Raw genomic sequence first — 20,866 nt, 5'->3', positions numbered from 1 at the left:
TGCAGTGCATTCATTCTAAGAGACTTCAACACACCACTCACACCAAAGGACAGATGAACCAGACAGAAAATAAGTAAGGAGACAGAGGCACTGAATAATGCATTAGAACAGATGGACCTAACAGACATCTATGGAACACTCCACCCAAAAGCAGCAAAACACGCATTCTTCTCAAGTGTACATGGAATGTTTTCCAGAATAGATTACATACAAGGCCACAAAAAGAGCCTCAGTAAATTCAAAAAGATTGAAATTGTGTCAACCAGCTTCTCAGACCACAAAAATATGAAACTAGAAATAAATTGTGCAAAGAAAACCAAAAAGCCCACAAACACATGGAGGCTTAACAACATACTCCTAAATAATCAACAGATCAATGACCAAATAAAAACAGAGATCAAGCTGTATATGGAAAAAAATGAAAACAACTCAACAGACCAAAATGTGTCAGATACAGTGAAAGCAGTTCTAACAGTAAAGTATATAGCAATACAGGCTTACCTCAAGAAAGAAGAACAATCCCAAAAACACAGTCTAAACTCACAATGAAGCTAGAAAAAAGAACAAATGAGACCCAAAGTCAGTAGAAGGAAGGACATAATAAAGATGAGAGCAGAAATAAATAAAATGGAGAAGAATAAAACAATAGAACAAATCAATGAAACCAGAAGCTGGTTCTTCGAGAATATAAACAAAATAGATAAACCCCTAGCCAGACTGATCAAGAAAAAGAGAGAGTAACTTATACATATAAACAGAATCAGAAATGAGAAAGGAAAAATCACTACAGACACCACAGAAATACAAAGAATTATTAGAGAATACTATGAAAAATTACATGCTAACAAATTGGATAAGCTAGAAGAAAAGGACAACTTTCTAGAAAAATACAACATTCCCAGGAAGAAACAGAAAATCTGAACAGACAAATTACCAGCAATGAAATCAAACTGGTAATCAAAAAACTACCTAATAAAAAAATGCCTATCCCAGGCTTCACCACTGAATTTTACCAAACACTTAGTGAAGACCAAATACTTATCCTCCTTAAAGTTTCCCAAAAAGTAGAAGAGGAGGGAATACTTCCAAGTTCTTTTTAAGAGGCCAGCCTCACTCTAATATGAAAAAAAGACAAAGACACCACAAAAAAAGAAAACTACAGACCAATATCCCTGATGAGCATAGATGCAAAAATCCTCAACAAAATATTTGTAAAATATTAGCAAACCAAATTAAAAAATATGTCAAAAAGATCATCCATCATCACCAAGTGAGATTTATTCCAGGGAGGCAAGGATGGTATAATATTTGAAAATCAATCAACATCACACATCACATCAACAAATAGAAGGACAAAAATCACATGATCATCTCAATAGATGCTGAGAAAGCATTTGACAAAATTCAACATCCATTCATGATTAAAAACTCTCGACAAAATGGGTATAGAGAGTATCTCAACATAACAATGGCCATACATGACAAACCCACAGACAATATCACACTTAACAGAGAAAAGCTGAAAGCTTTTCCTCTAAGATTGGAAATACGACAAGGATGCCCACTCTCACCACTGTTATTCAATATAGTACTGGAGGTCCTCACCACAGCAATCAGACAACACAAAGAAATAAAAGGCATCCAAATTGGTAAGGAAGAAGTTAAACTGTCATTGTTTGCAGATGACATATTATATATGGAAAATCCTAAAGACTCCACCAAAAAACATTAGAACTAATATCTGAATTCAGCAAAGTTGGAGGATATGAAATTAATACACAGAAATCTGTTGCAATCATATATACTAACAATGAATTAATAGAAAGAGAAATCAGAAAAACAATTCCATTTACAACTGCATCAAAAAGAATATAATACCTAGGAATAAACCTAACCAAGAAGATGAAAGACCTATACTCTGAAAAAAGAGACTCATGAGAGAAATTAAGGAAGACACCAATAAATGGAAATACATCCTGTGCTCATGGATAGGAAGAAATAATATTTTAAAAATGCTCATTCTGCCTAAAACAATATATAGATTCAGTGCAATCCCTGTCAAAATACCAACAGCATTCTTCAATGAACTAGAAAAAATACTTCTAAAATTCATATGGAACCACAAAAGACCCCAAATAGCCATAGCAATCCTGAGAAGGAAGAACAAAGCTGGGGGGATTATGCTCCCCAACTTCAAGCTCTACTACAAAACCACAGTAATCAAAACTATTTGGTACTGGCACAAGAACATTGGACCCATAGATCAATGGAACAGAATAGAAAGCCCAGATATAAACCCACACATATATGCCAATTAATATACGATAAAGGAGCCATGGATATAAAATGGGGAAATGACAGCCTCTTCAACAACTGGTGTTGGCAAAACTGGACTGCTACATGTAAGAAAATGAAACTGGATTACTGCCTAACTCCATATACAAAAGTAAACTCAAAATGGATCAAAGACCTGAATGTAAATCATGAAACCATAAAATTCACAGAATGTAAACATAAGCAACTTTTTCCTGAACACATCTCCTTGGGCAAGGGAAACAAAAACAGAAATGAACAAATGGCACTACATCAAACTAAAAACCTTCTATACAAAAAAGGACACCATCAGCAGAACAAAAATGCATCCCACAATATGGGAGAATATATTGGTAAACGACTTATCCAATAAGGGGTTAACATCCAAAATATTTAAAGAATTCACATGCCTCACACACAAAAAACAAATAACCCAATTAAAAAATGGGCAGAGCATCTGAACAGACACTTCTCCAAAGAAGAAATTCAGATGGCCAACAGGCACATGAAGAAATGCTCATCACTGCTATATATCAGGGAAATGCAAATTAAAAACCACAATGAACTATCACCTCACACCAGTTAGGATGGCCACCATCCAAAAGACAAGAAACAACAAATGCTGGCGAGGATGCAGAGAATGGGGAAACTTCCCACACAGCTGGTGCAAATGTAAGCTAGTTCAACCATTGTGGAAAGCAGTATGGAGGTTCCTTAAAAAACTAAAAATAGAAATACCATTTGACCCAGGAATTCTATTCCTAGGAATTTACCCTAAGAATGTAGGAGCCCAGTTTGAAAAAGACATGCACCCCTATGTTTATTGCAGCACTATTTACAATAGCCAAGAAATGGAAGCAATCTAAGTGTCCATCGGTAGATGAATGAATAAAGAAGATGTTGTACATATACACAATGGAATATTATTCAGCCATAAGAAGAAAACAAATCCTGCCATTTGCAACAAGATGGATGGAGCTAGAGGGTATTATGCTCAGTGAAATAAGCCAGGCAAAGACAAGTACCAAGTGACTTCACTCATTTGTGAAGTATAAAAACAAAATAAAACTGAAGGAAAAAAATAGCAGCAGACCCACAGACTCCAAGAAGGGTTGACTGGTTACCAAAGGGGAGCGGTTGGGGAGGGTGGGTGGGGAGGGAGGGAAAAGGGGATTAGGGAGCACTATAATTTTCAATCACAATATAGGTAGATCATGAGGAAACCAGTACAGCATGGAGAAAACAAGTGATGACTCTATAGCATCTTACTACGCTGATAGACAGTGACTATAATGGGGTGGGGGATGAGGGCTTGATAATATGGGTGAATGTTGAAACCACAATATTGCTCATGTGAAACTGTCATAAGATTGTGTATCAGCGATATTTTAGTAAAAAAAAACACAGATATGACAGTATTACATGGGTGTGTAATGGTTAATTTTATATGTTAACTTGGGCCACAGTATGCAGATATTTGATTAAACATGATTTAGGATGTTTCTGCGGGAGGTGTGTTTTGGATGAGATTAGTATTTAAATTGGTGGGCTTTGGGCAATGCAAATTACCCTCTATAATGTACATGGGCCTCACCCAATCAGTTGATGCCTTAATAATACCAAGACTGACTCTCCCAAAGCTAGAAGAAATTCCAACAGCAGACAGCCTTTGGACTTGAACTGAAACACTGACTCATTCCTTGGTCTCTAGCCTGCCAGTCCACCTCATCTATTTTGGATTCTCCAAGCTTGCATTATCACGTGAGCCAATTTCCTTAAAATCTTTCTGTCTCTCTGTCTCACTCACTTACCACACACACACACACACACACACACACACACACACACACACACACACACACACACACACACACACACACACACACACACACACACACACACACACACACACACACACACACACACACACACTTTTTGTCCTATTTCTCTGAGAAATCCTGACTAATCCAATGAGGAAATTAAGGGTGCTATAGGGGCACATATCAGGGGGGTTTCTAAGTCAGTTTGGGAAGTCAGTGAAGGGTCCCTGAGTAAACAACATTTAGAGCAGTATTTATACCATGGGTAAATGTCAGACAGGCCCGGTTTTACACTGGTTTGGAGCCAAACCTATTCCAGGCAAAGGAAATAGAATTTCCAGTGGCCCTATAGTGAAGGAAGTGCTTACCAGGTCCAAAGTGTTCGGAGTTGGTTGGTTCGTTATCCTTGTATTAGAGGTACAACCTAGATGTTTTATTTGGCAGGCCTCTTGCTAAGAAAGTCAAGCATACTGTCACACAGTCCCTCTCAGCAGAGGTCACAGTCAGCTGGATCCAAAGAAAAACACCATACATATTCATCTCTGCTGCTGGCAAAGTTCATGCCCTCCCTCTCTACACAGGGTTGTAATCAGTGAAGTCTCACACAACTCCAGGCTGCAGACACCCAAGAAAATAGCAAAGTCCTTACAAGAAGAGACCTAATTCAGCCTCAGAGTAGTCCAGTCAGCAGTCACTCCGTTCTGAAACCTGTCAGACTGCGATGCAGCTCACTGCTGTTGTTTTGACATTAGCTTGACACATTCACATGTCGCCCTCATTGTGTGAACTCCTACTCAGTGTTTTGTAATAACAGCAAAGGCATCAATATTTAAAAACAATCAAATGTATGTTTGGTTTAAATAGGCAGTTTAGCCACAATCACTTATGAAAAGTCTTCTATGTATATTTGTAACATTTTAAATCAACCATTCATATGGGAAGTCTCTCATCTGCATAAATTAACTATAAAAGGTCAGTAATTCAATGGATCCAGGGTTCTACTTTCCTCTTAAACATATCATAATCCAAGTTACTTTCCTACTTTGTATCCTGCTTCCATACTACTTTAAAGATGATATAAGATTCTATAGGTAAATACTAGTAGACCAATGCCCTCAAAGATGCCTTAACAGACATCTCCTTCATAAAGGCAAACTACTGAACACATTCATTTTATTTTCACTCTTTATTTGGCAAGTGGAGATGAGAACTTTTTATACCAGGTGCCTATGGAAGTGACTCAAGCAGCACCCATACTCCAAAACACAACCCCACATTTTATTAAATGTATATTTCAAGAGACTGATGAATAAGGACTTGTCTGGAAGTCACCACATGGGCTGAATTTGCCCATCCAGCTCACTAATGTTGGGTAGACTAATTTTAATCCAATATTGTCTCTCTGGTATCAAGGCTAGAAACTCAAATGAAATGAGTTAGTTAGTAAGAGAGTCAGCTAAACAACCAGTCTCACTGGTTGCCCAAAAACAGACTTTGGATCACTGGATGGAACTTTTGAACCAGAATATACCCAAGGAGGAGGTATATTTCCTGTCATTCATCCTCAAATGCTGGCTTAAGTCTAAAAACCCCTCTGGAAGTCTCTCCAAAGAGATGATTTAGCTCTCCATATACCCTCAACTCTGGTAGACCCCAGAAAGTTTTACCATTCTGCACTCCTGAATTTTGGCATTCCTTAAAGATGCAGTAAAGGCAACAGGAATATCTGAATTATATTTAGTCTTTTGAAAGGCTACAACATACATATAACTAAAATAAACATAAATATATACATCAGGTTTTCTTTCTGTTTTGTTTAATTCTATGGCATTACATCAAATCAATAACACTGGTTATTACATGTCAATCAAAACCTCTGATTGGCAGTTATCCCTAGTTTATCTTAATAAACAAAGCAATTATTACTTGATAGACGTTATTTGGTTAAAAATAAAAGTTGTTACAGTGTGAAATCCCTGAAGGAAGAAAGCCACTTCTTAAAAAGACCTTGGTGATTACAAAGATAGGAACCCTTTCCCTGACTGTACATATGTCTCCAACTGTCTACCTCCCTGGATTCACTTCACTGGAAATGATCCTGAATTAGACCACAGGACTCTTTGAGTGAGGCTCACACCAGGCTTGAACAAGTCCTTCCTGATACCCACATGCTTGGCCCCCTACCATCCCCTACTCTACAAAAGCCAAACCTGGAAATCAGAGAAACAGACTTCAGAGAATGAGCACAATATTCTCTTCCCAGTCAAAATCAGAGGAATCCTTTGCAGTTCTCCTCTGAAATATACCTTCAGACAAGACAAGTGACACAAAAGGTGGAAATGTATGACCCTTCTTTGAGAGGACACAGCCCATAATCAGCAAATGAGTGGTAATCAGGCTCTGACTAGGGATTTCCATCTCAATTTTGCAAAGATCTTGATTCAGACCCAATGTTAGAAATGCCAAGTACTGAAGCACACACACACAGAGACTGACTCATGCGAAAATACTCAAACTTACTTTTCTTTTAAGTATTTTGTCTACTTTAACTACAGTTACCCACCTCATTCCTAGCTTGTTTTGAAGTTTTGCTAACAGCGAGAGCGAGCAGAGCCACCTTAGAGTACAAGTTGCGAAGGCATCAGAACTGGTTTTAATATCCTCAACATTTTGCCCCTTCACCCCAATCTTTTCCATCTCAGGTGACCCATATTCTCCAGCTCCTCTCTTATCCAAGTGTGCTCCTAGAAAGATATCTTTAAAACTCATTCATGTGAAGGCACAAATGATAGATATGACTGAACCAGTTTTCATCCTCAGGGCATTTCTCTGCACTGGAGCCAGGACCCAGATGATTCTGACAAGCGGAGCTGGCTGATCCTCTTCACTTTGCCAAGGTTTATTTGCATGAGGGATATTCACAGGGGCTTTACAGAGGGTCCCTGAGAAGAGTCAGGTGAGGTCAATGCCATGGCCTCTGTCCTCACCTGCCTTCCTGTCTCATACGCACAAAACCCAGCCTGACGGCCACATATTGAGTTCCTCATAAGAGATAAATTAATGTAAGAAACAAGTAGATCTAAGTTTATGAAAGACTGACAGAGAACTATTATGCCAACTCTACCACAGACCATAGCCAGTGTCGTTAAGATGGCCCTCCAGGGTAGCAAAGTAGTATTGGCAAGGCAGCATTCTTATAGAGGCTGCAGGACAGAGGTAATGCCAAGGTCCTTTGACAAGGAGACTATAAAGTCTGAGGTAGCTCATTCTCGGGCACATATGAAACCCCACCTGGCCTGAGGACCCCAGAAATAACTAAAGAAGTTTCGGCATGAGGGTAGGGTAAGATTAATTAAAAATTAACCTACTGAAGCTTAATTAAAAATTATACTCAATGAAATTTCCTTCAAAACTGAATAAGTTAGAAGTATTTGGGAGCCACACTGGCCCATCTTGCAGCTTCAGTTCACTGGAGGTGGGCCAATACCTTTTCAGGAAATCTCCCTTCACTATTTGCATCTTCCAAATAAAGAGTATTATTAGTAACATCATCATTATTATTAGTTATCATTTACAGTGTCACCCTATTTTTTATATCTTCTATTTTTCAGCTGCTAGATAGTATGGCAACAAGTACCCTTGAAATCAGCATATCATTTTCCTTCTGCAGCAATTTACTTCCCTGGTACCAAAGCTTGAATTTATACAAAGTAACTATGACTATGTTTTGGCCCTGTCCATTAATGCTAAATGAATGCACTGCTCTACCAGTAAATGAGAAGTTCATTACGGAGTGTTACTCGAGCTCTTACAATTGAGCCACTTGAGTCAGATCATTCCTCAATCTCTGTGCCAATCTTTGCATTTCATCTACCTGGGAAGGTGAAACTCTGAAGTCATTTTAAGAATTTTAATCACAGATATTCTCTGAAAATTGTGTGGACAGGAAAAAAGGGGGCTCCTGCTTCCTCAGACTCCTGTTCAACCCCTGTAGTTTTCCTCACCTTGGATGATATATTCAAGACTTTGATTCATTTTTTTCATATTATAACCATCTCTTTCACAGCTGGGGCAAAGGGAAGGAGAGAGAGTTGTTAGCTACAGGGAAAGTCATAACTTAAAGGCCAGAAACCTTTCAAGTGGTGTGCTGAGTTTCAGGATTTTCTTCTGTGTTTGAGAGGCACTATGCCACTACCACCAACCACTTTAGTCCCTCATGCCAAGCAAATTCTGGCCCGTGCTAGTGTAGCTGGGCTAAAATCGAGCTGCTCACTCTGGCCTTATAACTATTATTATTCATTCAAAAATTATTGAATACTAATGGCAATCATTTAATCCATTAAATAAAAAGTATTTTATTTTATTTTGCAGCACTAAGGAAGTAGGCACTAATATCAGCCTCCACTCTACACAGGAGAAAATGGGGCTTGTAGAGCATAAATAACCTCACCTATGGTCACACTGGCAATAAGAGACTTTTAAACCCAAGTCTGGGTGCCTCCAAGCCCACATGCTAAATACTGTGCTTCTCAGCTGTCCAGAAGCTTTAGTGAGGAGAATGAAACACAGGATCCTTCTAATCACCAGAGCATCATGTTGACTTACTGTTTTCACATATATGACTCCCTTCCCCAAACTGGAGGCCTGTTTTGAACGTCTTCAGTCTACGTTTTTAAAGCAGCAGTTCCAGGACTTATACTTGCTCCCAAAATTTGAACCTTCATCTGGTGTTCCTAAGACCCATCGTTCCTCAGTCTCTCAAGAGAGGTTGATTTGTACCATTCCTTCTCTCCCCTCCCTCTGCATTCTTTAGAAAACCTCTGTGTTATGATGGTTTTAGAAAAGTAGGGATTTACCGGTAGTAAAATGCCTTTCTAAGGATTATACCAATAAATATAAAAATTATGAAATGGCTGTCAAATATAGCTACTATTCCATTTAGCCGCACAATACCCCTATATAAGACTAGTACCATTAGTGTCTGTACTAGTGATACTCAGTCTAGTCCACATACTGATGTCGGCCCACAAATTGATACTGGCTTGCAATAAAATACTGCAGAAATTGACAGTCTATGTTTAAAAAGTTTAAAAAGCAATTAGAGAGAGTAATTTTATGACTGTTAAATTTAAAAATAAAAAATTTAAGTATTTCTAGAAATTCACTTTTATTGTGTAATACAAAAGCATTTGTCTATAGACAGCCTGGAAATTTTTTTTTTTTAAATCAGGTCATTTAGCACAGACAGCTTGAGAAACACAGGAATTTACACTGAGGGAACCGAGGTTTAATTAAAGAAGTTAAATAATTTGCCCAAAGACACACAGCCTAAGAAAAGGGAGCCTTAAGTCACTTTCCTCTTAAACCCTAGGGATTGGAAATGAAGACTCTGCTGTGGGTTTCTCTGTTCAAGTGCCTATGATAAATCTCTAGGTTCTAACTAGGCTGCTTTCACTAGCAGAGGCAGGAGATAAAGACCCAGCAGCCCTGCTCATTACTTATATTCCACAGCTCCACCACCGTTCCCTCCCTCTGCCAATCAGGTTCCATGCAGTAAGGCCAATTTGGAGCATCAGTCTCACAAGTTCCATCTACCTTGGGACCTGGGGTCATCACACTATGCAGTACTTCTGCTCTTATTAGTTGAGTGGAGTGATCTCTGGCAGTTGGATTCTAAAATACAGAAGTCAATTAAAGGATGCCAGAGGGAGTCTGTGTATGAGCCATCCACATTTTACAGGGCATGGGGCAGAGGCCATGCCATGGTGTCATTTCCTTGTCCCCTGCCTCACCAAGGACAATGTATCAAGGGCAAAACAACCTTTCCTAACCAGTTGGTATGCTGCAGAGAGTCTGTGTCTTTTCTAAGAGCATTCAAGTTCCCACCCTACCCCTGCTTTGATATTGTTCTGTGACAAAGGAAAGTCATCAATACGGCCAATGTTATCAAACATTAGTAGAGCTTCTTTTTAAGACTGTGGCACTGGTCCTCTTGATTTGAAAGTCATTAGAGAAAATATGCCAAGTCAACCTGGAGAAACTTCACCACCAACAGAAATCAAACTTACAGACAGACTTGTCTATATTCAGAGTCCCTGCTCGCAAACACTGGGCAAAGCAGAGAGAGCTGTCAGGGTATGAACATGTCTGTCTCCTGTCTACTCAAGTTGACAGGATTCATGCTCAATGCACAAAAGACTGCCTTTTTATTTTTCATTTCATTTTTGTTTAACAGGGGAAACAGATAAAACCAAAGGACCAGCTAGACCAACAGATACTAAATTATGTTTCTGGGAAGGCGACACATGATAATGGGAAATGGAACAGAGAAGGAAGGAAAAGTTAGGCAGGTATAGGCCTTTATCTTACTTTTTAACCAGGGTACCCTTGCTTTTATCTATTTCTCATTTTAGACTTTGCAAGATTGAGTTTGAAGAAAAGATTACACTACTTCAAAATTTTTTTGAAAATTACTTATTTAACTACAATTTTGTTCCTAAACATTTTGGTTTGATTTAAATCAGCAAGTTTTAAGTCTATTTTAGAATTCAACTGGATTTTGATTTTTTTTTATAACTCTAAACTTTTATTTCAGAAATATTTGGCTGCAGAAATGAGTCAGACATCTCATTTTAACTGAGACATTTTTGCCAAACAAAATGAAAAGTAAATATGAATATTCTGTTTTCTTGAAAGAGAGATATTGTTACAGGATCTAATTTGCTTTTGTTATAAATAATTTTTTGAAGTCAGGAAAAATTTAATGCTGGAAATGGGGACAAGAGTAATGGCCTTCCTCTATTAAATTTTTTATTTGGATTTTAAAAGATTCATTTAAATATTTCACAACTAAATATTCTCTGAAGTCTTAGTTTATAGATAAGGAAAAACCTCTAACCCTGGAAATGATGCTCTGTTTGGCTCTATAGTTGATAAGGCCTTATGTTGATAAAACTAAGCATCTTAAAAAATCTACTCAGAGGTACAAGTGGGACAAACTAATCTACTATATTCTAGGTCCACAACCTAGAAACTAATAAATCCAGGTATGATGGAGCCACACTCAGAGATATTTGCCATCTTGAAAAAATTCCAAACTTGCAATTTAGAATTTTGTCAGTTTTAAGATGCAAGTATCAGTACCACATTAAACTTATCACCTTTGTAGAACAATCTAGACCCCATTAAAAGGTTATTATCCTAAGATTCCTCTCCACAATAATCTTAATTATTGCCCTAAATTCTTTATGTATGTTCTCTCTAATATTCATGGTAATCTGGCAAGAGAAATATTATTTATACCCATTGTACAATGAAGGAAGTCAGGACTCTAAAAGTTAAGTGACTTGACTAGGACCATTATAGCCAAATAAACGTTAGGATATGGCTCCAAGTCCTTCTAATACACCACACTGCATCCCATGAGGTTTGAATCTACCTCGAGGTATAAAGGAAGGTATGAGTTGGTATCACTTCTACTGAATGCTTACCTGATGTCAGGCACAGGCAAAGCACTTTACATAACGCTACCCTCTTTAATCCTCACAATGCCATGAAGTAGATGCTATAATTATCTGCACTTACCAGATGAGGAAACTGAGGTTTAGCATGGTTAAGTAATATGGGTCATACACCTTGAAGTATATGAAGCCTGATCTAAAGCCTAGATATATCTGACTGCAAAACACAAACAAGACCAAATTTATGCTTCCAAATGAAGAATTCTTCCCAAGAGATTACATATTTTATCTCCCGATTCTCCATTGTTTACAATTCGTCTAAAGCTTATCTTTGAAATTGCCTTTTTAGAATCAGTATGTGACCCCCTTAAGAAAAATTGCCCTCTTAAGCCCACTTTATAGCAACACTGCATTCCAGATGACTTTTGGATCATTCTAAATATCAAGTTTTCACTCAAATAAAGATTTGACATCACTGAGAATTTCCAAAAAAATATGCCCCTGACTTCAAAGTAATTCTAAGAGTGTTTTAAATAATTATAGCACCATTTGATAAGTTTATAGTTTCCCTAGGTGCCTATGTAAAGGAGGAACACTCATCTGGGGATATAATTTCTAAATGTTCTTTAAAAAAAAAATCAGTCTCTCACAGTTCATGATTTTCTCTCAGTCCTACTGTTCAACCAGCCTTCAGTACTATTGGGTCTATCCCCAGAAATATTTTTTAAGCCTCCCCTCACATAATGGTTTGTTGAAGAAAGTCAGATAACTGTATGAAATAAGCATTAACGTATGGAAAGCAATCAGGGATATTGATTCTTGGGAGAATTCATAATCACCCAGGTTCTCTCTGGACAGCAACTCAACCTTTCACTTCTTTTTCCAATAGATGAAAAATCTAACCTGGCAAAATGATCCTGGAAATAACAGATCACTTTCAGTATTAGCCTCCATTTTGTGGAAACCATCTCAAGGGGACAGATAAACCTGCGTACCTGTAGAAACTGAGCATTTCAATTAAAATAAGTATAACTTTGAAATTCCAAAACACTCATACGATATCACTTTTGAGCTAAAATCCTACTAAGTTAGGGAAAGATTGGCATTTAAACAGATGTCAGCAGTGTTTTGGGAAATGTAAATTGAGGTACAGATGGTGACTGCTAGGGAGTTAGAAGCATCTGTGCTCTATGAAAAAAAAACTATGTGAAAAAATATTTTAAATAATAACTGAAACTCCCAGCTTGATTTTAAAAGAAGATAAAATATCTTCATTGGATGGCACTGTTTGATAAGTTTCTTATCATATCGAAATTCTGGGTCCTGTATATTTATTAGACTCAAGATGGGGAATCATACCTTATGTTTCCAGTAAGCTCAAATTAGAATTTCTTCAAAAGAACAACTACATAACCTTGGGGAAGATTGCTGATTCTTCTATTCCAGTCAATTCTGTGCCTCAGTAATTTCCAAAGAAAGTATGGGTTATCTGCTATACACTGGTAAGGAACAGGCGGTCTGGAGTTAGAAAGTCTGAGTTCAAATTCTGACACTTCTGCTTTGTGGCTGTATGACCTTAGGAAACATGACTTAACTTCTCTAAATCTCAATTTCCTCATTTGCAAAAAGAAGATAAAAATAGTACCTACCCTCATAGGACTGTTGTGAAGAGTAGAGTTACATGTAAAATGCTTAGAACCTATGGCAAACATCAATAAATATTACCTAGGTGCTAGTAACAGAAATATATGCAGGTCTGGGTATCTCTGATCTAGCTCCCCAAGTCCCACACCCCCACCCCTATCTTGACCTAGGAAGAACAATGACCTAGAAATGTGGATCTTGCGAGCTGGTAAATCCGTAGTTCTTCCAGATCATCAAAGGTCTAACAAAGGACCTTTGTTCTCCTTTCAAACAGGCCTCTAGACATTTCCCATCAAAGAATCAGTCACTCCAAATAGGAGCATGTGCATTTCTTAGGTTAGGCCCTTTCGTAAAATGCAGAAACCTTTTCAGGTCACCAGGATAGCCCAAAGACTTATAGTCCCATTAATGTGACCAGCATTCTAGGAACTCAAGTGTGCTAAAACAATTTTCCATTAAAAATCTTATTTACAACCAGGAAGAGACTGAATCGACATCTTTCTATGCTATGTATTTATTTATTTATTTGCTTGCTCGTTTGCCTTTAAGGATTCTTGTGCTCAGCTACTCATATTAATCTAGTTTTCAAAGAGTTTTTTCCTTCAGGGAAAATCAAGAAACCAAAAGGTTAATCAATTCAGTCATATTAAGAAACCCTGTAGGAACTATATAGGAATCCAGATTCCTAGGTTAGAGTTTAATGTGCTCTACACCCTGCCTGATTGGAATGAGTTTATGAATTAGATCCCATACACAAATGAATGCATTTAGCGTCGTTCACAGCACATCCGCAAACTCATTTACTGGATCCATAAGCACTTGTAAACATTGCTAATGGAGTTTGCTAAATGAATATTATAAACGTAATCCAAATGGAAATTGCAAATTATATGAAATTATATGAAAAATATAGTGCATTTGGTTATAGCATATTTCAGGAACGGTATATTTTAGGTAATTGTGTTAGTATATACATTATATACATAGCTAAATGTCAGTACTAGCACCTAGAAAAAAATCAGCTCTTTCTGCTTTCTTAATATCCTTCAACCTAGGATGCTGAATACTCCATAATCCCTCAATCGAGATTCTTCATTGAGAAAGTTGCTAAAGTAAATCTTCATGGTTCATACTGTATCCCTCAGAAGAAGCTAGGACACTTGAGAACTTGCATAAATTCTTTCATTCTGTTAGAATATCAGTAAGATACCTGAAAGTTCCCAAAATGGTTCCCTGAAACAGTTATGACAACTTTCAAGACAGTCTTGACTCAAAAATTATGCTCCTTAACCAATAAAATAAAAGTACAGAGGAAGTTTTACTATTTTCAAATACAGTCATATTTTCAACTATGTTTTCTACAATTTAGAGTTACTTTATCTGAATGAAAATTCTGACTCAAGTAACTTTTTTCCCAAAGCACAAGCAAGCCATAACCTGAGACTTCCAAAGGTTTTCTTGGTGATGATTTATTTCAGGCATTAGGAAACTAAAAATGCTATTCAAAAATAGAAGGTTGGTGCTTTCAAGAGCTCAATTTTCTCAAAATGTGAACTTTTTTGTTTTACAGAATTAGAAACTGAATATACAAATGAACAATGGCAAGACTGTATATAAAAATAGAATTCTGACCCACAACCTGAAGTACTTGCCAGGAAACCAACTCATTATCTAGAAGAGCCAGCCTCCTACAAGTATCTCCGTAACAATCCAGGAAGCCAAACAATAACCCCAAGACAATTAGCCCCAAACATTCAGGTCTTGATTAATAACTGACAGCTTCTCTAATTTTTGTTCCTGCTGCCAACTTAGGACCAACCAGAGAAAGACAAATATGTACCCCTAACCAATCACACAGGATATCCAGTGTCAAGTTAGTCCACCTACAGCTTCTCCATGCTAACAGAATCCAATCAGTGCATATCCGAAGCCTTACCTTTTTTTCTACTATAAAACTTTCCCATTCTCATGCCTGCTTTAAGACTGCCAAAATAAAAATGACACAAATGTATGACTCCCTTGCTATATAGCAAGCTCTGAATAAATGCCCTTTGCTTCTCATTTGGATGGTCTTTGCTATTTCTACAAGAGCAACCTATATGATGTTTTAGACAAAAACAAACATTAAAATACATTTCATCTGGTTTGTGGAAAGGACTGTTGGGGTTTATATCGTGCTAGAGATTATCCTTTGAAGCATTAAAGGGTCTCTGTCATTCTAGAAGAAACCATTTCCAAAATACAATTGTCATTAAACAAATAGACTTCCCAAGAAAAGAAAGTATGAGGCAAGCTAGCATGGACAATCACGAAACAGATTTCTCAGTAGCTAACATTTCTGTGTCAATACTCAGCCCAACTTGAGTAATACCCTACCAAGTACCAGATTCAGCTCTTTCAGAGCTCATCTTGCACATAACTTCTCAGTCCCTCCTTCAAAGCAAATTCTGTCAAGAGCTGTGTATGTATATACAAACACAGTAACGGAGATAGAAACCCTCACTCTCCTCCCAATCCCCGTCTGCAGGTACCCAGGCAACAAGAGAGAAAAGCATCAGTGTCTGACCTTCCCTTTTCTCAGTAGCATGTGTTGTTTTATCTTTATCCTGTTTTTATTTTGTGAACTTGGATGGAGTTCTTAGGCTAAATAGAAATTGGAAGATAACTATAATAACTTATCTTTGGTGGCCAAGGATGGAATGTGCTATATAAATATATAAATATTATGGTTAGTAAATTAGTATACTGACCAAAACTCAATGCCCAAATTTTAAGAAATGGGTCAAATTTTATTATACTAATAAAATAAACAAACTTTTGTTTCTTTAGATTTTTTCTGCTTTTGAAAATGTTTTAAGAATCTGTGCTCAGTGCGCAGTGACCTGGAATTATCATTATGAACACCAATTATTACCATAAAAGTGAAGCACTGGCAAGCATCACATCTGGCCCAGGTAAAAGGGGTCTTCCAAGGAAATGGTTTTCTTTTTTCCCAAAAAAATGCCACCAACTTATACTACTTTCAATGAATTCAAGATACTATTTGAGGATAAAAATGTCTTGATTACCCAACTCTAGAAACCACAATGCAAAATGTGCTTATTTTCTCTTTAATGGACATACATCAGATGCTAATGAGTCATAAACAAGCAGTCTTTTATATCACTATAGGATATTTGTAACAGGAGATCCTTACATGTGACATAAAAATGTTCTCTTCATAATAAAGCTTTCCTATATTTCTAATCAGTTTAGCTGGCCTTCCCCACATTTTTCTGTTTCTTCCATTCCACTTTTATGATGAGGTGACAAAAATTCAACATAATATTCTAGACAAGGATATGCTGTCAATTTATATAATGGCACCCTAATATTTTCCACATTATTCTCACTCCTCTTCCAATGACTTATTTTTAGCACTGCTGCACATTGAGCAAAGCTCATGATCTTTTTCTGTAAGGTTATAGCTAATTCAATATCCATCACTGTGTATGATTAGCTTAAATTGTTCTTTCAGATGTGCATCACCTCACACTTGCCTGTTTCAAATTTCATCTTCTTCATATTGTCCAATTACCCAGTTTTGTTAAGTCTTGCTGGAGTCCCCTGCAGTCCTTATTGGACTGAAAATTCAGGGTCATTGAACAGTACCACTTCTTTATTCACACCATCTTATAAATGGTTAATACATATATTCAACAACAAAAATCTTTTCTGGTACAGAGCGCCAAGGGATTCTGCTATTAACCTCATTCTTCATCCACAACTGGACCCAACCCCCATTCTCTCAGGACTCTTTCCTGGCCATTTTAGTTCCTGGTTTGGCTTTTACCTCTAAGGCTACAATAACAAAGTTTTCTTACCAGGTGCGTGTAAGGTAATTTATCATAATGCCTGCACAGGTCAGAAAAGCTCATATGTATTCCTGGCAGTTTCTTGTGACCAAAACTTAAGTAGTAACCAGTATATACAATACTGTGGCCAAAGTTACACTGATGAGATTTTGTATTCTACTTTCCTTATTCTTTTTTTTTATGTTATATGAATAAAATACTTACTTCATTTCTAAGTCCTCTGAGCTCATTTTATTAAGGGTTTTATAGTTCTTGGACCTACCATCTGTCCACCCTACCTCCTTATCTGCTTAGAATAGTAACTGGATTTGACTTGAAACTCACATGGCTTTAAATTGGTTTACAATTCATAGTGCATTGTTTGCCTTCTTCTGTAGAAACTATACATACTAATGAAAAGAATAAAGTTACAATTATTATCCTGAGAAAAGGAAAGGTTTTACACTGTTGAATGATTACACTGAGGAGTCAATCCAAGATGCATTTTTACGCACATTAGGCAAGGGAATAAAATGTCTCTTCAATAATTGGTTATTCACACCAAAAGTATAATTTAACTTACATGTAACTTTCTAACAGGTTGCCCTTAACTACAGAGAAGCAGGGAGATATTTCTCTGTATGTGTTTAGCACTCTATAGATGTGCACTCTTAATACAGGTTTACTGGCATTTGGACTTTGTCATTTTGACTGTGTAGAATTTTGTACTAGAGCCATACCTAAATTAACCTCCTCCTGAGTCCTTCCAAATAAATTCCAAAAGGTCCCTTCAGAGATGTAAGGTAAGTATATCTCACTTAGTAATACAACTTACAGCTTGAAATCACATAAATAGTGATAGATTCCACTTATCTTTGAGATTCTAGCAGCAGATAAAAGAACTGAGAGAAAGCAGTTATCTAGACAGGGTGTCCATTTTAAAACATGTATTATACTTTTAAAGATCTTAAAATAGCTAGTTGTAAGTCACTTAGGGCCCAAGCTCTCTCCTCACTAAGGAACTTTCCCCTTCTCTCCCTAGTTTGTCATCCTATGAAACAAAAATTCATCAAAGCAATGGAAGGGTACCCTTTTAAATTAGGAAAATAATGCAGGGCAAGAGCAGATAAAATAATAACATTCATTGGGAAAAGGTACATTTCATAGTTCTCAAATCCCCTTCCAAACCGAAAACTGAGAATTCAGTTCCAAACCCAGATAACATGTAGATTCAGGCTAATGTGTGTCTGCTATTTCAAAGCTGTGATGGTTATGAAATCTTCCCTAATATCTTAATAAATACATTTATGGATGGTTTTAGAAAAGGTCATTCAGTACCAGCATTGCTACCACTAGCATAAGTCAAGTCCTTTTGGATTGTGCAAAGTGGGAAAAAAATCAAATCAAGCCAAAACAGCAGACCTCAAAAAGAAGGTGAACTTCTCAGATGAAGGAAGATACCATTTGTTTCACTTATTTCCTTCACTTCCCTATAGTTCCAGGCATTTGGTTCAACAAACAGCTGTCTCAGTGAATTAGACAAGTTTGTGCCTTGGCTTGGCTACTCGTTTATTCATTCAATAAAGATTACTGACTGCCACTAGATTGCATTAGTCATGATGCACATGAATATAAAAGTTTAAACAGGTGCCAGAACTGAATAAAGGTACACCCTCAGGCCCCACATTGTCTGGGTTTCCTCACCCTAATTTTGCTTTGATGTTTCTATGATTTCCAGATATCCTGAAGATGGTTACTGCATAGACAATAGCAGTCAAATACTTTATTTTCCCTTGTTGGGTTTTCCCTTGCCTTTTCTCTCTCTTTTATAGAGCATGTAGTCATGCTAACCAAAGCACCCAGAATGTAAAATGCAACAGCATGGAGAACATGTTTTAGCTTTGGCTAAACCCCAAAAGCTTGAACAGTCATTGAAGATATTCACACAAAAACCTGGCTGATGTCATCCATTCTTGGCATCAGAACCCCTGAAATTATCAGTTCTAGTGAATTTCTATTTTCAAATCTACTTAGTGAAATGAAAAGTGTTTCACCATCAGTAAATTAATCTTTAATTACAAGGTTCTATAGAGTTTCAAGGATCATCTCAAAGAGATGGGAAAAAGAGGGAAGAAGCAAATTTCTAAGTTAATACCTTCCATGCTGCTAGAGGGCCAAGAATTAGGAGATAAACTCATTTTCCCTTTGTGATGATATGTTTTAGCAGAAGGCTTCATTTCATTTTTGTTTTTAATTTGAATTGAAAGCAAAAAAAAACAAATGGGAATTATTGATACTAGTAAGTTCTTTCTTTTTGTGAGAGATTTTCAAATTAAGGCACTTAATTTTTTTTTTCTGATTGCTCAATAAATCTCTGGAACTTATGATAGAATTCATGCCATTTATTCCTATCTATATGAGATGATTTTGTTATATTTTGTCATACTAATATCTGAAACTATATTATTTTAATTTCATGAAAAGTAATTCCAATGATTTCCAAACATTAAGATGTACTGTTACCCCCAAAGTCCTAACTAAAATTGCTCTACATAATAAAGCTGCTATTTCCTTCCTGATGAGGATTCTGTCAATGTCTAAGAGAGACTCTTCCCTAATCTCAGGCCATTCTTTTCATCTCCTCTCTTGAAAATGCACCTTTTTAAAATCCTTTACAATTCAAGCAACCTGCAGATTAGCCTCGACAAAATAAAGTAAAATAAAGAGTACCTGCCAAAAAATGAGGAATGGAAAGAAAGAGACAAAGAAGCAAGACCGGAAGAAAAGTTTTGAAAGCTTGTTTCTGGCAGCTTGGATGAGTAGCAAAACCCACTGAGTGCTTCTGGATTTACTGGAGTTGCCGACAAGAACGCAAAGGTCCAGGAAGCAGCCTTTGGGCCTCACCTACTATTGTATCTATGCACAGTGCTGAAGCAATGTTGCCAAACACTTAAGACACACTCCTTTTCTCATTTCCCTTGTTCCACTGCCTAAATTTGGCCTCAAAAGAGGTGGAGGGAAGGAGAGATTGGGAAATAAATTGTGGGGTGGGGGTGGGGGAACACATTAAATGGACCTCTGCTATTTAAAAGCACCATAAAGGGATCTGCTTAAGACATCTTGAAGTCCATTATTCATTCCTGCATAAATTTATTTTCAAATAAAGACATAAACCAGTAAAGAAACATTCCCCTGGTTCTCAGAACTAGCAAAAATCCTGGTGCAATCCAATCTTGGGAAAAAATATAAGCATATAAAGTTTCAAATATAATACACAATTTCAGTAACATAAAGCTATGGCAACAGGGTCTCCAAGCTAAGGGATGCAGAAATATATCACCCTTTTTCTAAAGCTGTGAAACTAAGACAAAATTCTTCCCCCAAAAAACAGAAAAGTAAATGGTAAGTAACCACAATCATTTGCTCCCAATTTTCTGACCAGCCTGGGCTGTGCGGGAGCCCCGCCCCACCCCCACCTCAGGTGACAGAATCAAGAATGCCTCTCTGTAGACAGCCTGTTACCTGGAAACCGCATCAAGTTGAGTGTCATAAAGCAGGCTAGGTTATATTCCTGCATTTGTCTCTCAAACACCCTTGGTTTTATTATCCATGCAAATCATCTCATCACAGCAAACTGAAAAGAAATGAAGTAAAAATTTTTTATGATGCAGCACTGAATGAGATAAATACTGAAAAGTTAAGCAGCACAAATCAGTGATGATATGTATAAGAACAAACATAACTGCAAAAATGTGTGTTTGTTAAATGATCCTACTTTAAAGTTGAAATAATGAAA

The 20,866-nt window shown here is 37.1% G+C and overlaps 1 long non-coding RNA gene across 2 annotated transcripts in view; it reads right to left on the bottom strand.

Annotated features, from left to right (window-relative positions):
* Positions 1–20,866, bottom strand: part of LOC108405330 (uncharacterized) — a 165,986-nt gene that overhangs the window by 127,998 nt on the left and 17,122 nt on the right. For both annotated transcript variants that reach the window (XR_012120883.1, XR_012120884.1), the window contains one exon: positions 20,593–20,704. This is a non-coding gene — a long non-coding RNA (uncharacterized lncRNA). The remainder of the gene's footprint in view (positions 1–20,592; positions 20,705–20,866) is intronic.

Source organism: Manis javanica, chromosome 8 (genome assembly GCF_040802235.1).
Source record: "Manis javanica isolate MJ-LG chromosome 8, MJ_LKY, whole genome shotgun sequence".
Lineage (NCBI taxonomy): Eukaryota > Metazoa > Chordata > Mammalia > Pholidota > Manidae > Manis > Manis javanica.
The sequence above is the reverse complement of the archived record's forward strand: the minus strand, read 5'-3'. Positions and strand labels throughout refer to the sequence as shown.